The sequence below is a fragment of the Hemicordylus capensis genome, chromosome 12, assembly GCF_027244095.1.
Source record: "Hemicordylus capensis ecotype Gifberg chromosome 12, rHemCap1.1.pri, whole genome shotgun sequence".
Taxonomy (NCBI): domain Eukaryota; kingdom Metazoa; phylum Chordata; class Lepidosauria; order Squamata; family Cordylidae; genus Hemicordylus; species Hemicordylus capensis.
Window position 1 is genome coordinate 14,382,388 of NC_069668.1, and position 17,705 is coordinate 14,400,092.

The window sequence follows — 17,705 nt, forward strand, 5'->3', positions numbered from 1 at the left end:
TTGTGAGGAGAAACCTAAGTGTCATGTGGGATGTATCATCGTTCACGGCATCATAATTCTGAGGTTTGAGATACAAGCCAACTTCACAGGGTTGTTGTGAGGAGAAACCTAAGTGTCATGTGGGATGTATCATCGTTCACGGCATCATAATTCTGAGGTTTGAGATACAAGCCAACTTCACACGGTTGTTGTGAGGAGAAACCTCAGTGTCATGTGGGATGTATCATCGTTCAGTGCATCATAATTCTGATGTTTGAGATTCAAGCCAACTTCGCAGGGTTGTTGTGAGGAGAAACCTAAGTGTGATGTGGGATGTATCATCGTTCAGTGCATCATAATTCCGAGGTTAGAGATACGAGCCCACTTCACAGGGTTGTTGTGAGGAGAAACCTAAGTGTAATGTGGGATGTTTCATCGTTCAGTGCATCATAATTCTGATGTTTGAGATTCAAGCCAACTTCACAGGGTTGTTGTGAGGAGAAACCTCAGTGTAATGTGGGATGTCTCATCGTTCAGGGCATCATAATTCCGAGGTTTGAGATACAAGCCAACTTCGCAGGGTTGTTGTGAGGAGAAACCTAAGTGTGATGTGGGATGTATCATCGTTCAGTGCATCATAATTCCGAGGTTAGAGATACGAGCCCACTTCACAGGGTTGTTGTGAGGAGAAACCTAAGTGTCATGTGGGATGTATCATCGTTCAGGGCATCATAATTCTGAGGTTTGAGATACAAGCCAACTTCACAGGGTTGTTGTGAGGAGAAACCTAAGTGTCATGTGGGATGTATCATCGTTCAGGGCATCATAATTCCGAGGTTAGAGATACGAGCCCACTTCACAGGGTTGTTGTGAGGAGAAACCTAAGTGTCATGTGGGATGTATCATCGTTCAGGGCATCATAATTCCGAGGTTAGAGATTCAAGCCAACTTCACAGGGTTGTTGTGAGGAGAAACCTAAGTATAATGTGGGATGTATCATCGTTCAGGGCATCATAATTCCGAGGTTAGAGATACAAGCCCACTTCACAGGGTTGTTGTGAGGAGAAACCGAAGTGTCATGTGGGATGTATCATCGTTCACGGCATCATAATTCCGAGGTTTGAGATACAAGCCAACTTCACAGGGTTGTTGTGAGGAGAAACCTAAGTGTCATGTGGGATGTATCATCGTTCAGGGCATCATAATTCCGAGGTTTGAGATACGAGCCAACTTCGCAGGGTTGTTGTGAGGAGAAACCTCAGTGTATTGTGGGATGTATCATCGTTCAGTGCTTCATAATTCTGATGTTTGAGATACGAGCCAACTTCGCAGGGTTGTTGTGAGTAGAAACCTCAGTGTAATGTGGGATGTATCATCGTTCACGGCATCATAATTCCGAGGTTTGAGATACAAGCCAACTTCACAGGGTTGTTGTGAGGAGAAACCTAAGTGACATGTGGGATGTATCATCGTTCAGGGCATCATAATTCTGAGGTTTGAGATACAAGCCAACTTCACGGGGTTGTTGTGAGGAGAAACCTAAGTGTCATGTGGGATGTATCATCGTTCAGGGCATCATAATTCTGAGGTTTGAGATACAAGCCAACTTCACAGGGTTGTTGTGAGGAGAAACCTAAGTGTGATGTGGGATGTATCATCGTTCAGCGCATCATAATTCCGAGGTTAGAGATACGAGCCCACTTCACAGGGTTGTTGTGAGGAGAAACCTAAGTGTAATGTGGGATGTTTCATCGTTCAGTGCATCATAATTCTGATGTTTGAGATTCAAGCCAACTTCACAGGGTTGTTGTGAGGAGAAACCTCAGTGTAATGTGGGATGTCTCATCGTTCAGGGCATCATAATTCCGAGGTTTGAGATACAAGCCAACTTCGCAGGGTTGTTGTGAGGAGAAACCTAAGTGTGATGTGGGATGTATCATCGTTCAGTGCATCATAATTCCGAGGTTAGAGATACGAGCCCACTTCACAGGGTTGTTGTGAGGAGAAACCTAAGTGTCATGTGGGATGTATCATCGTTCAGGGCATCATAATTCTGAGGTTTGAGATACAAGCCAACTTCACAGGGTTGTTGTGAGGAGAAACCTAAGTGTCATGTGGGATGTATCATCGTTCAGGGCATCATAATTCCGAGGTTAGAGATACGAGCCCACTTCACAGGGTTGTTGTGAGGAGAAACCTAAGTGTCATGTGGGATGTATCATCGTTCAGGGCATCATAATTCCGAGGTTAGAGATTCAAGCCAACTTCACAGGGTTGTTGTGAGGAGAAACCTAAGTATAATGTGGGATGTATCATCGTTCAGGGCATCATAATTCCGAGGTTAGAGATTCAAGCCAACTTCACAGGGTTGTTGTGAGGAGAAACCTAAGTGTAATGTGGGATGTATCATCGTTCAGGGCATCATAATTCCGAGGTTTGAGATACGAGCCAACTTCGCAGGGTTGTTGTGAGGAGAAACCTCAGTGTATTGTGGGATGTATCATCGTTCAGTGCTTCATAATTCTGATGTTTGAGATACGAGCCAACTTCGCAGGGTTGTTGTGAGTAGAAACCTCAGTGTAATGTGGGATGTATCATCGTTCACGGCATCATAATTCCGAGGTTTGAGATACAAGCCAACTTCACAGGGTTGTTGTGAGGAGAAACCTAAGTGACATGTGGGATGTATCATCGTTCAGGGCATCATAATTCTGAGGTTTGAGATACAAGCCAACTTCACGGGGTTGTTGTGAGGAGAAACCTAAGTGTCATGTGGGATGTATCATCGTTCAGGGCATCATAATTCTGAGGTTTGAGATACAAGCCAACTTCACAGGGTTGTTGTGAGGAGAAACCTAAGTGTCATGTGGGATGTATCATCGTTCACGGCATCATAATTCTGAGGTTTGAGATACAAGCCAACTTCACAGGGTTGTTGTGAGGAGAAACCTAAGTGTCATGTGGGATGTATCATCGTTCACGGCATCATAATTCTGAGGTTTGAGATACAAGCCAACTTCACACGGTTGTTGTGAGGAGAAACCTCAGTGTCATGTGGGATGTATCATCGTTCAGTGCATCATAATTCTGATGTTTGAGATTCAAGCCAACTTCGCAGGGTTGTTGTGAGGAGAAACCTAAGTGTGATGTGGGATGTATCATCGTTCAGTGCATCATAATTCCGAGGTTAGAGATACGAGCCCACTTCACAGGGTTGTTGTGAGGAGAAACCTAAGTGTAATGTGGGATGTTTCATCGTTCAGTGCATCATAATTCTGATGTTTGAGATTCAAGCCAACTTCACAGGGTTGTTGTGAGGAGAAACCTCAGTGTAATGTGGGATGTCTCATCGTTCAGGGCATCATAATTCCGAGGTTTGAGATACAAGCCAACTTCGCAGGGTTGTTGTGAGGAGAAACCTAAGTGTGATGTGGGATGTATCATCGTTCAGTGCATCATAATTCCGAGGTTAGAGATACGAGCCCACTTCACAGGGTTGTTGTGAGGAGAAACCTAAGTGTCATGTGGGATGTATCATCGTTCAGGGCATCATAATTCTGAGGTTTGAGATACAAGCCAACTTCACAGGGTTGTTGTGAGGAGAAACCTAAGTGTCATGTGGGATGTATCATCGTTCAGGGCATCATAATTCCGAGGTTAGAGATACGAGCCCACTTCACAGGGTTGTTGTGAGGAGAAACCTAAGTGTCATGTGGGATGTATCATCGTTCAGGGCATCATAATTCCGAGGTTAGAGATTCAAGCCAACTTCACAGGGTTGTTGTGAGGAGAAACCTAAGTATAATGTGGGATGTATCATCGTTCAGGGCATCATAATTCCGAGGTTAGAGATACAAGCCCACTTCACAGGGTTGTTGTGAGGAGAAACCGAAGTGTCATGTGGGATGTATCATCGTTCACGGCATCATAATTCCGAGGTTTGAGATACAAGCCAACTTCACAGGGTTGTTTTGAGGAGAAACCTAAGTGTCATGTGGGATGTATCATCGTTCAGGGCATCATAATTCCGAGGTTTGAGATACGAGCCAACTTCGCAGGGTTGTTGTGAGGAGAAACCTCAGTGTATTGTGGGATGTATCATCGTTCAGTGCTTCATAATTCTGATGTTTGAGATACGAGCCAACTTCGCAGGGTTGTTGTGAGTAGAAACCTCAGTGTAATGTGGGATGTATCATCGTTCACGGCATCATAATTCCGAGGTTTGAGATACAAGCCAACTTCACAGGGTTGTTGTGAGGAGAAACCTAAGTGACATGTGGGATGTATCATCGTTCAGGGCATCATAATTCTGAGGTTTGAGATACAAGCCAACTTCACGGGGTTGTTGTGAGGAGAAACCTAAGTGTCATGTGGGATGTATCATCGTTCAGTGCATCATAATTCTGATGTTTGAGATTCAAGCCAACTTCGCAGGGTTGTTGTGAGGAGAAACCTAAGTGTGATGTGGGATGTATCATCGTTCAGTGCATCATAATTCCGAGGTTAGAGATACGAGCCCACTTCACAGGGTTGTTGTGAGGAGAAACCTAAGTGTAATGTGGGATGTTTCATCGTTCAGTGCATCATAATTCTGATGTTTGAGATTCAAGCCAACTTCACAGGGTTGTTGTGAGGAGAAACCTCAGTGTAATGTGGGATGTCTCATCGTTCAGGGCATCATAATTCCGAGGTTTGAGATACAAGCCAACTTCGCAGGGTTGTTGTGAGGAGAAACCTAAGTGTGATGTGGGATGTATCATCGTTCAGTGCATCATAATTCCGAGGTTAGAGATACGAGCCCACTTCACAGGGTTGTTGTGAGGAGAAACCTAAGTGTCATGTGGGATGTATCATCGTTCAGGGCATCATAATTCTGAGGTTTGAGATACAAGCCAACTTCACAGGGTTGTTGTGAGGAGAAACCTAAGTGTCATGTGGGATGTATCATCGTTCAGGGCATCATAATTCCGAGGTTAGAGATACGAGCCCACTTCACAGGGTTGTTGTGAGGAGAAACCTAAGTGTCATGTGGGATGTATCATCGTTCAGGGCATCATAATTCCGAGGTTAGAGATTCAAGCCAACTTCACAGGGTTGTTGTGAGGAGAAACCTAAGTATAATGTGGGATGTATCATCGTTCAGGGCATCATAATTCCGAGGTTAGAGATTCAAGCCAACTTCACAGGGTTGTTGTGAGGAGAAACCTAAGTGTAATGTGGGATGTATCATCGTTCAGGGCATCATAATTCCGAGGTTTGAGATACGAGCCAACTTCGCAGGGTTGTTGTGAGGAGAAACCTCAGTGTATTGTGGGATGTATCATCGTTCAGTGCTTCATAATTCTGATGTTTGAGATACGAGCCAACTTCGCAGGGTTGTTGTGAGTAGAAACCTCAGTGTAATGTGGGATGTATCATCGTTCACGGCATCATAATTCCGAGGTTTGAGATACAAGCCAACTTCACAGGGTTGTTGTGAGGAGAAACCTAAGTGACATGTGGGATGTATCATCGTTCAGGGCATCATAATTCTGAGGTTTGAGATACAAGCCAACTTCACGGGGTTGTTGTGAGGAGAAACCTAAGTGTCATGTGGGATGTATCATCGTTCAGGGCATCATAATTCTGAGGTTTGAGATACAAGCCAACTTCACAGGGTTGTTGTGAGGAGAAACCTAAGTGTCATGTGGGATGTATCATCGTTCAGGGCATCATAATTCTGAGGTTTGAGATACAAGCCAACTTCACAGGGTTGTTGTGAGGAGAAACCTAAGTGTCATGTGGGATGTATCATCGTTCACGGCATCATAATTCTGAGGTTTGAGATACAAGCCAACTTCACAGGGTTGTTGTGAGGAGAAACCTAAGTGTCATGTGGGATGTATCATCGTTCAGGGCATCATAATTCTGAGGTTTGAGATACAAGCCAACTTCACAGGGTTGTTGTGAGGAGAAACCTAAGTGTCATGTGGGATGTATCATCGTTCACGGCATCATAATTCTGAGGTTTGAGATACAAGCCAACTTCACAGGGTTGTTGTGAGGAGAAACCTAAGTGTCATGTGGGATGTATCATCGTTCACGGCATCATAATTCTGAGGTTTGAGATACAAGCCAACTTCACACGGTTGTTGTGAGGAGAAACCTCAGTGTCATGTGGGATGTATCATCGTTCAGTGCATCATAATTCTGATGTTTGAGATTCAAGCCAACTTCGCAGGGTTGTTGTGAGGAGAAACCTAAGTGTGATGTGGGATGTATCATCGTTCAGTGCATCATAATTCCGAGGTTAGAGATACGAGCCCACTTCACAGGGTTGTTGTGAGGAGAAACCTAAGTGTAATGTGGGATGTTTCATCGTTCAGTGCATCATAATTCTGATGTTTGAGATTCAAGCCAACTTCACAGGGTTGTTGTGAGGAGAAACCTCAGTGTAATGTGGGATGTCTCATCGTTCAGGGCATCATAATTCCGAGGTTTGAGATACAAGCCAACTTCGCAGGGTTGTTGTGAGGAGAAACCTAAGTGTGATGTGGGATGTATCATCGTTCAGTGCATCATAATTCCGAGGTTAGAGATACGAGCCCACTTCACAGGGTTGTTGTGAGGAGAAACCTAAGTGTCATGTGGGATGTATCATCGTTCAGGGCATCATAATTCTGAGGTTTGAGATACAAGCCAACTTCACAGGGTTGTTGTGAGGAGAAACCTAAGTGTCATGTGGGATGTATCATCGTTCAGGGCATCATAATTCCGAGGTTAGAGATACGAGCCCACTTCACAGGGTTGTTGTGAGGAGAAACCTAAGTGTCATGTGGGATGTATCATCGTTCAGGGCATCATAATTCCGAGGTTAGAGATTCAAGCCAACTTCACAGGGTTGTTGTGAGGAGAAACCTAAGTATAATGTGGGATGTATCATCGTTCAGGGCATCATAATTCCGAGGTTAGAGATACAAGCCCACTTCACAGGGTTGTTGTGAGGAGAAACCGAAGTGTCATGTGGGATGTATCATCGTTCACGGCATCATAATTCCGAGGTTTGAGATACAAGCCAACTTCACAGGGTTGTTGTGAGGAGAAACCTAAGTGTCATGTGGGATGTATCATCGTTCAGGGCATCATAATTCCGAGGTTTGAGATACGAGCCAACTTCGCAGGGTTGTTGTGAGGAGAAACCTCAGTGTATTGTGGGATGTATCATCGTTCAGTGCTTCATAATTCTGATGTTTGAGATACGAGCCAACTTCGCAGGGTTGTTGTGAGTAGAAACCTCAGTGTAATGTGGGATGTATCATCGTTCACGGCATCATAATTCCGAGGTTTGAGATACAAGCCAACTTCACAGGGTTGTTGTGAGGAGAAACCTAAGTGACATGTGGGATGTATCATCGTTCAGGGCATCATAATTCTGAGGTTTGAGATACAAGCCAACTTCACGGGGTTGTTGTGAGGAGAAACCTAAGTGTCATGTGGGATGTATCATCGTTCAGGGCATCATAATTCTGAGGTTTGAGATACAAGCCAACTTCACAGGGTTGTTGTGAGGAGAAACCTAAGTGTCATGTGGGATGTATCATCGTTCAGGGCATCATAATTCTGAGGTTTGAGATACAAGCCAACTTCACAGGGTTGTTGTGAGGAGAAACCTAAGTGTCATGTGGGATGTATCATCGTTCACGGCATCATAATTCTGAGGTTTGAGATACAAGCCAACTTCACAGGGTTGTTGTGAGGAGAAACCTAAGTGTCATGTGGGATGTATCATCGTTCAGGGCATCATAATTCTGAGGTTTGAGATACAAGCCAACTTCACAGGGTTGTTGTGAGGAGAAACCTAAGTGTCATGTGGGATGTATCATCGTTCACGGCATCATAATTCTGAGGTTTGAGATACAAGCCAACTTCACAGGGTTGTTGTGAGGAGAAACCTAAGTGTCATGTGGGATGTATCATCGTTCACGGCATCATAATTCTGAGGTTTGAGATACAAGCCAACTTCACACGGTTGTTGTGAGGAGAAACCTCAGTGTCATGTGGGATGTATCATCGTTCAGTGCATCATAATTCTGATGTTTGAGATTCAAGCCAACTTCGCAGGGTTGTTGTGAGGAGAAACCTAAGTGTGATGTGGGATGTATCATCGTTCAGTGCATCATAATTCCGAGGTTAGAGATACGAGCCCACTTCACAGGGTTGTTGTGAGGAGAAACCTAAGTGTAATGTGGGATGTTTCATCGTTCAGTGCATCATAATTCTGATGTTTGAGATTCAAGCCAACTTCACAGGGTTGTTGTGAGGAGAAACCTCAGTGTAATGTGGGATGTCTCATCGTTCAGGGCATCATAATTCCGAGGTTTGAGATACAAGCCAACTTCGCAGGGTTGTTGTGAGGAGAAACCTAAGTGTGATGTGGGATGTATCATCGTTCAGTGCATCATAATTCCGAGGTTAGAGATACGAGCCCACTTCACAGGGTTGTTGTGAGGAGAAACCTAAGTGTCATGTGGGATGTATCATCGTTCAGGGCATCATAATTCTGAGGTTTGAGATACAAGCCAACTTCACAGGGTTGTTGTGAGGAGAAACCTAAGTGTCATGTGGGATGTATCATCGTTCAGGGCATCATAATTCCGAGGTTAGAGATACGAGCCCACTTCACAGGGTTGTTGTGAGGAGAAACCTAAGTGTCATGTGGGATGTATCATCGTTCAGGGCATCATAATTCCGAGGTTAGAGATTCAAGCCAACTTCACAGGGTTGTTGTGAGGAGAAACCTAAGTATAATGTGGGATGTATCATCGTTCAGGGCATCATAATTCCGAGGTTAGAGATACAAGCCCACTTCACAGGGTTGTTGTGAGGAGAAACCGAAGTGTCATGTGGGATGTATCATCGTTCACGGCATCATAATTCCGAGGTTTGAGATACAAGCCAACTTCGCAGGGTTGTTGTGAGGAGAAACCTAAGTGTAATGTGGGATGTCTCATCGTTCAGTGCATCATAATTCCGAGGTTAGAGATACGTGCCAACTTCACGGGGTTGTTGTGAGGAGAAACCTAAGTGTAATGTGGGATGTCTCATCGTTCAGTGCATCATAATTCCGAGGTTAGAGATACGAGCCAACTTCACGGGGTTGTTGTGAGGAGAAACCTAAGTGTCATGTGGGATGTATCATCGTTCAGTGCATCATAATTCTGATGTTTGAGATTCAAGCCAACTTCACAGGGCTGTTGTGAGGAGAAACCTAAGTGTGATGTGGGATGTCTCATCGTTCAGTGCATCATAATTCTGAGGTTTGAGATACGAGCCAACTTCACAGGGTTGTTGTGAGGAGAAACCTAAGTGTGATGTGGGATGTCTCATCGTTCAGTGCATCATAATTCTGAGGTTTGAGATACGAGCCAACTTCACAGGGTTGTTGTGAGGAGAAACCTAAGTGTGATGTGGGATGTATTCGTTCAGGGCATCATAATTCCGAGGTTTGAGATACGAGCCAACTTCACAGGGTTGTTGTGAGGAGAAACCTCAGTGTGATGTGGGATGTATCATCGTTCAGTGCATCATAATTCCGAGTTTTGAGATACAAGCCAACTTCACAGGGTTGTTGTGAGGAGAAACCTAAGTGTCATGTGGGATGTATCATCGTTCAGGGCATCATAATTCCGAGTTTTGAGATTCAAGCCAACTTCACAGGGTTGTTGTGAGGAGAAACCTAAGTGTAATGTGGGATGTCTCATCGTTCAGGGCATCATAATTCCGAGGCTTGAGATTCAAGCCAACTTCGCAGGGTTGGTGTGAGGAGAAACCTCAGTGTAGTGTGGGATGTATCATCGTTCAGGGCATCATAATTCCGAGGTTTGAGATTCAAGCCAACTTCACAGGGTTGTTGTGAGGAGAAACCTCAGTGTAATGTGGGATGTATCATCGTTCAGGGCATCATAATTCCGAGGTTTGAGATTCAAGCCAACTTCACAGGGTTGTTGTGAGGAGAAACCTAAGTGTAATGTGGGATGTCTCATCGTTCAGGGCATCATAATTCCGAGGTTTGAGATTCAAGCCAACTTCGCAGGGTTGGTGTGAGGAGAAACCTCAGTGTAATGTGGGATGTCTCATCGTTCAGGGCATCATAATTCCGAGGTTTGAGATTCAAGCCAACTTCACAGGGTTGGTGTGAGGAGAAACCTCAGTGTAATGTGGGATGTCTCATCGTTCAGTGCATCATAATTCCGAGGTTAGAGATACAAGCCCACTTCACAGGGTTGTTGTGAGGAGAAACCTAAGTGTAATGTGGGATGTCTCATCGTTCAGGGCATCATAATTCCGAGGTTTGAGATTCAAGACAACTTCACAGGGTTGTTGTGTGTAGAAACCTCAGTGTATTGTGGGATGTATCATCGTTCAGGGCATCATAATTCCGAGGTTTGAGATACAAGCCAACTTCACAGGGTTGTTGTGAGGAGAAACCTCAGTGTAATGTGGGATGTATCATCGTTCAGGGCATCATAATTCCGATGTTTGAGATTCAAGCCAACTTCACAGGGTTGTTGTGTGTAGAAACCTCAGTGTAATGTGGGATGTATCATCGTTCAGGGCATCATAATTCCGAGGTTTGAGATTCAAGACAACTTCACAGGGTTGTTGTGTGTAGAAACCTCAGTGTATTGTGGGATGTATCATCGTTCAGGGCATCATAATTCCGAGGTTTGAGATACAAGCCAACTTCACAGGGTTGTTGTGAGGAGAAACCTCAGTGTAATGTGGGATGTATCATCGTTCAGGGCATCATAATTCCGAGGTTTGAGATACAAGCCAACTTCACAGGGTTGTTGTGAGGAGAAACCTCAGTGTAATGTGGGATGTCTCATCGTTCAGGGCATCATAATTCCGAGGTTTGAGATTCAAGACAACTTCACAGGGTTGTTGTGTGTAGAAACCTCAGTGTATTGTGGGATGTATCATCGTTCAGGGCATCATAATTCCGAGGTTTGAGATACGAGCCAACTTCACAGGGTTATTGTGAGGAGAAACCTCAGTGTAATGTGGGATGTATCATCGTTCAGGGCATCATAATTCCGAGGTTTGAGATACGAGCCAACTTCACAGGGTTATTGTGAGGAGAAACCTCAGTGTAATGTGGGATGTATCATCGTTCAGGGCATCATAATTCCGATGTTTGAGATTCAAGCCAACTTCACAGGGTTGTTGTGTGTAGAAACCTCAGTGTATTGTGGGATGTATCATCGTTCAGGGCATCATAATTCCGAGGTTTGAGATTCAAGCCAACTTCACAGGGTTGTTGTGTGTAGAAACCTCAGTGTAATGTGGGATGTATCATCGTTCAGGGCATCATAATTCCGAGGTTTGAGATTCAAGCCAACTTCACAGGGTTGTTGTGTGTAGAAACCTCAGTGTATTGTGGGATGTATCATCGTTCAGGGCATCATAATTCCGATGTTTGAGATTCAAGCCAACTTCGCAGGGTTGTTGTGTGTAGAAACCTCAGTGTAATGTGGGATGTATCATCGTTCAGGGCATCATAATTCCGAGGTTTGAGATTCAAGCCAACTTCACAGGGTTGTTGTGAGGAGAAACCTATGTGTAATGTGGGATGTATCATCGTTCAGGGCATCATAATTCCGAGGTTTGAGATACGAGCCAACTTCGCAGGGTTGTTGTGAGGAGAAACCTCAGTGTAATGTGGGATGTATCATCGTTCAGGGCATCATAATTCCGAGGTTTGAGATACAAGCCAACTTCACAGGGTTATTGTGAGGAGAAACCTCAGTGTAATGTGGGATGTATCATCGTTCAGGGCATCATAATTCCGAGGTTTGAGATACAAGCCAACTTCACAGGGTTATTGTGAGGAGAAACCTCAGTGTATTGTGGGATGTATCATCGTTCAGGGCATCATAATTCCGAGGTTTGAGATACAAGCCAACTTCACAGGGTTATTGTGAGGAGAAACCTCAGTGTATTGTGGGATGTATCATCGTTCAGGGCATCATAATTCCGAGGTTTGAGATACAAGCCAACTTCACAGGGATGTTGTGAGGAGAAACCTCAGTGTAATGTGGGATGTATCATCGTTCAGGGCATCATAATTCCGAGGTTTGAGATACAAGCCAACTTCACAGGGTTATTGTGAGGAGAAACCTCAGTGTATTGTGGGATGTATCATCGTTCAGGGCATCATAATTCCGAGGTTTGAGATACAAGCCAACTTCACAGGGTTATTGTGAGGAGAAACCTCAGTGTAATGTGGGATGTATCATCGTTCAGGGCATCATAATTCCGAGGTTTGAGATACAAGCCAACTTCACAGGGTTATTGTGAGGAGAAACCTCAGTGTAATGTGGGATGTATCATCGTTCAGGGCATCATAATTCCGAGGTTTGAGATACAAGCCAACTTCACAGGGTTATTGTGAGGAGAAACCTCAGTGTAATGTGGGATGTATCATCGTTCAGGGCATCATAATTCCGAGGTTTGAGATACAAGCCAACTTCACAGGGTTGTTGTGAGGAGAAACCTCAGTGTAATGTGGGATGTATCATCGTTCAGGGCATCATAATTCCGAGGTTTGAGATACAAGCCAACTTCACAGGGTTATTGTGAGGAGAAACCTCAGTGTAATGTGGGATGTATCATCGTTCAGGGCATCATAATTCCGAGGTTTGAGATACAAGCCAACTTCACAGGGTTATTGTGAGGAGAAACCTCAGTGTAATGTGGGATGTCTCATCGTTCAGGGCATCATAATTCCGAGGTTTGAGATACAAGCCAACTTCACAGGGTTGTTGTGAGGAGAAACCTCAGTGTAATGTGGGATGTATCATCGTTCAGGGCATCATAATTCCGAGGTTTGAGATACAAGCCAACTTCACAGGGTTATTGTGAGGAGAAACCTCAGTGTAATGTGGGATGTATCATCGTTCAGGGCATCATAATTCCGAGGTTTGAGATACAAGCCAACTTCACAGGGTTATTGTGAGGAGAAACCTCAGTGTAATGTGGGATGTCTCATCGTTCAGGGCATCCTAATTCCGAGGTTTGAGATACGAGCCAACTTCACAGGGTTGTTGTGAGGAGAAACCTAAGTGTAATGTGGGATGTCTCATCGTTCAGGGCATCATAATTCCTAGTGTTGAGATACGAGCCAACTTCGCAGGGTTGTTGTGAGGAGAAACCTCAGTGTGATGTGGGATGTATCATCGTTCAGGGCATCATAATTCCTAGTGTTGAGATACGAGCCAACTTCACAGGGTTGTTGTGAGGAGAAACCTCAGTGTGATGTGGGATGTATCATCGTTCAGGGCATCCTAATTCCGAGGTTTGAGATACGAGCCAACTTCACAGGGTTGTTGTGAGGAGAAACCTCAGTGTGATGTGGGATGTATCATCGTTCAGGGCATCCTAATTCCGAGGTTTGAGATACGAGCCAACTTCACAGGGTTGTTTTGAGGAGAAACCTCAGTGTGATGTGGGATGTCTCATCGTTCAGGGCATCCTAATTCCGAGGTTTGAGATACGAGCCAACTTCGCAGGGTTGTTGTGAGGAGAAACCTCAGTGTAATGTGGGATGTCTCATCGTTCAGGGCATCATAATTCCTAGTGTTGAGATACGAGCCAACTTCGCAGGGTTGTTTTGAGGAGAAACCTCAGTGTAATGTGGGATGTATCATCCTTCAGTGCATCATAATTCCTAGTGTTGAGATTCAAGCCAACTTCGCAGGGTTGTTGTGAGGAGAAACCTCAGTGTAATGTGGGATGTATCATCCTTCAGTGCATCATAATTCCTAGTGTTGAGATTCAAGCCAACTTCACAGGGTTGTTGTGAGGAGAAACCTCAGTGTGATGTGGGACGTATCATCGTTCAGGGCATCCTAATTCCGAGGTTTGAGATACGAGCCAACTTCACAGGGTTGTTGTGAGTAAAAAACACATGTGTGTCAGTCAGATGTATGCGGGGGGCGCAGTTTCAGTGCTTGTTCCGGGCGCCATTTTCCTGAGTTACGCCTCTGATTGTCAGTTGTACTCAAACAATGTGTATGAAGTTTTTTGAACACACCAAAGTGTGTAAAATATAAAATATTATTTCATGATTCTGGCTTGGAACAAACCATATTTTGCCATTTTTAGCTGTTTTTACAAAAATTTCAAAAATTCTCAAAATATCACATAGTTGACCAATTCTCTTCCAATTCAGTACAGAGGGCCCTGACCTCTTTCCTCACATGTGTGGCTTTAGAAACAACCAATGATTTTTAATGATTTTTTTTTTTAAATTCCCCCATTCATCTCTATACTTTGATATTTTTGAATTAATTAATTTTGTTGTTTGGGAATTAATTTTTACTTTACCAATCCATTTTTTTTAAAAAAACCGGATTTGGATTTTACAGATTTTTGCTGATTTGAGCCAATTTTGGATAAAATTCAAATTTTTGAATCCAAATTTTCACAGGCCTACTAAGCACTGCTTTCTGTGCACAATACTTTTTCAAAATATACTTTGTATCTTCATCACATTTGTTGAAATCAAACAATCTCAATGTTTGCAAGCAATCCTGCAGACAATGGAAAAGGACTCCTTCCTGCCTCTCACCCTCAAGCTTCTCACAGCAACCAAATAAGTGGATATTTTTGGTCCTTGGAGGCACTTAACTGCCCAATATTAACAGAATTACGTCTCTTAAAAATACAGTATGATCTTTCTTGTCCCAGAAGGGGCCAATCTGTGCTACTCCAAAATCTTACTAGGAGATACTCTCAGCTTATACCAAATACCTACTTCAAGTCTTAATTAAACTGTCCATTTTATTAATATACCAACTCGAGTTTGAAGTTTAAATGTTTGCTACAAAGATGCAACCTCTTGTTGCCTTTGCTTAAATGACCATGTGAGTTTTTCCAGACCTAACAGATATTCATTGCTGGAGCTATTAGGGCAGTTCATACAACGGCAAACTAAGCAGGCGATCCTACTATCCCGTATCAGTGGAAACTGCCCTGAGCCGTTTTGGAAGGGTGGAATTAAAGTCAAATGAAATACAATAAATATCAGGAGCTGGACATGCTCCTCTTTGTAATTGTGGACTGAATAAAAAGGAGGCAGGGAGCTGGGTTGTCAAGTCTCAGCAGGGCTGGATGAGCATCTACCCAGATTCTCTTCCCCGCCTTCTGCATGAGGCAGACACAGCAAGGACTTGGCAGATCATCAGACTCCCCGACTCCGCCTTGGTTTTTATCGAAGACACAATTGCAAAAGGGGAGCATGCCCAGCTCCCCAAACTCGGAAGGACTCTCCTCTCCTCCTCTCTTCATGGTCATGAGGACGGCCCCGTTTTCGTCTTTCCTTCCGATGCAACTGGAGAAGCTATTTCCTGAAGACTCTCTATTGCAACGTGCCAAGGATGTAAAAGAACCTCCATCACTCTCTTGGGTATCGTAGACACGTGTAGACACAATGTGGTTCTGCTTCGCTGGCTAATGTGTTCGGGGAAAGGTATTTAGCAGAGAACGACCGTTCGCGATGGTCAGAGGACTCTAGTGTGGGTGGAGGAGAGCTGTGAATTCGGTCCGTCCCTGTTAGCCAATCAGACAGACTCCGTGGGAATCAATTAGAGGTATATTTAATTGCTACTGCAGTTTAGCAAGGTATCCAACCGGCTATCGCTCTGCATTGAATACGAATTGGTTACAGGTGCATCTTACATTTACACAAGCAATCTGAATGATGCTGACACCCCTTAGACACAGTCTACGTGGCAACAGAATGGTGGACGAAGTATCTAGTACGCATGCGAATGCTTCCTTGTTCATCTGGGGATTACTCCTTATTTGGTTACATCCTGTTTTCTAAACTGTCAGCAAAGAACAGTGTGAATCCTGTGAGAACCAAGTTTCTTAGATACAGTTTAGTGGAGAGAGATAACGACGTTGATCATGAGAGGCCGTGATGGCCCTGAGCTCAGCCGGGGTCACTTTACGTCAGACTGAGGTTTTCTAAGTTAAATGGAGTTGCTTTGGTTTCCTAAAACACATCAGTAGCAAGCATTAATTGTCCTCTTTGCTAAGCAGGGTCCACCCTGGTTTGCATTTGAATGGGAGACTATGTGTGTGGGCACTGTAAGATATTCCCCTTAGAGGATGGAGCTGCTCTTGGAAGAGCACCTGCATGTTTGCATGCAGAAGGTCCCAAGTTCCCTCCCTGGCAGCATCCCCAACGAGACAGGGCTGGGAGAGAGATTCCTGCCTGCAGCCTTGGAGAAGCCGCTGCCAGTCTGTGAAGACAATGCTGAGCTAGACGGACCAAGGGACTGACTCAGTATGTGGCAGCTCCCTATGTTCCTATGTAAGGCAAGGTGAAGACAGCCTTCCCCCGTGCCCTCCCCGCCTGCCCAGGGCAATCGTGTGAATAGCCTCGTTGATAAATTAAGAGTGGAGGATTGCACATGGAGTCCATAAGAACATGGAGTCCATAAGTAAAGCACAGAAACAGCGTCCCCAAGATGGCCTGGGATGGCAATATATAGCTGCGTATCATCGGCGTCTTGATGAAATCTCACCCGGAACTGGGAAATGACGTGACCCAGCGGCTTCATCTCGACGTTAAAAAGGACAGAGGCAAGAACTGCACCCTGGGGGGGCTCCACAAAGGAGGGGCCATGGGTCAGAGCACCTGTCTGGACGTGCCCGCTAAGGTAAGAACGGAACCACTGTAAACAGTGCCCCCAAGACCCAACCTACGCAGGGAGTCGAGAAGGATAGCATGACCGACAGCGTCAAAAACCGCGGAGAGATCTAACAGGACCCAAGGAGGAGCACTACCCTCCTCAAGGTCCCAAAGAAGGTCATCCACCAGAGCGACCAGGGCTGTCTCTGTACTAGGACGAGGCCTGAAAGAAACCCGACTGAGATGAATTAAGATAACTAGCTTCTTCCAAGACCCTCTCAAGCTGGGCCCATACAACCCTCTCTGCTAAAAAAGGGAGGTTGGAGGTCGGCCGATCGTTGTCAAGACCCTCAGAGTCCAGGGAGAGTTTCTTCAAGGGAGGGTGAACTGTCGCCTCTTTAAGAGCTGCTGGCACCCAACCCTAACGTGAGGAGGAGTTAACCAACTCCCGTAGCCAAGAATTCACATTCCCACCGGCTGTTCTTACCAGCCAGGGGGGGCAAGGGTCCAAGCAACATGTTGCCGAACCCATTCCCGAAAGAACTGTGTCCATGTCCTCGACCAACGCAAAGGTGTCCCCTGTAACGTCACAGGGCGGAATCTCCTCCCTCTGATCTGATCCTATAGCAGTAGAGTCCAACTCAAGCTGAAGGTGGGTGACTTTATCAGCACAGAATCGACTAAATTGATCATAGCGGCCAGGTCGAACATCTGCTGGAGAAGGGAGCGGGTAATTCGGAATAAGGCAGCTGGACGAGAGTCAAATAGTGAGATTTCGCCGCTCTTACCATCCTAGAATACTCCCGAATATAAGCAAGTCATCGCATCCGGTCAACCCTATTGCAATGAATGGGGCAAGGGAGTCATGACTAATTGTCCCGTTAATTTCAGTAAGGCGACAGATCATTTAGTCTCCTTGTCAGCAGCACCACCAGGAGCAAACTTCCCCATTCATTTCCAGAGAGGAAGCTGATTTGCACATGCTTACGTTTGCGCTTCAGTGGAACGTGTCCCTGATCCCGTTCAGATGAATGGGTACCTCAGT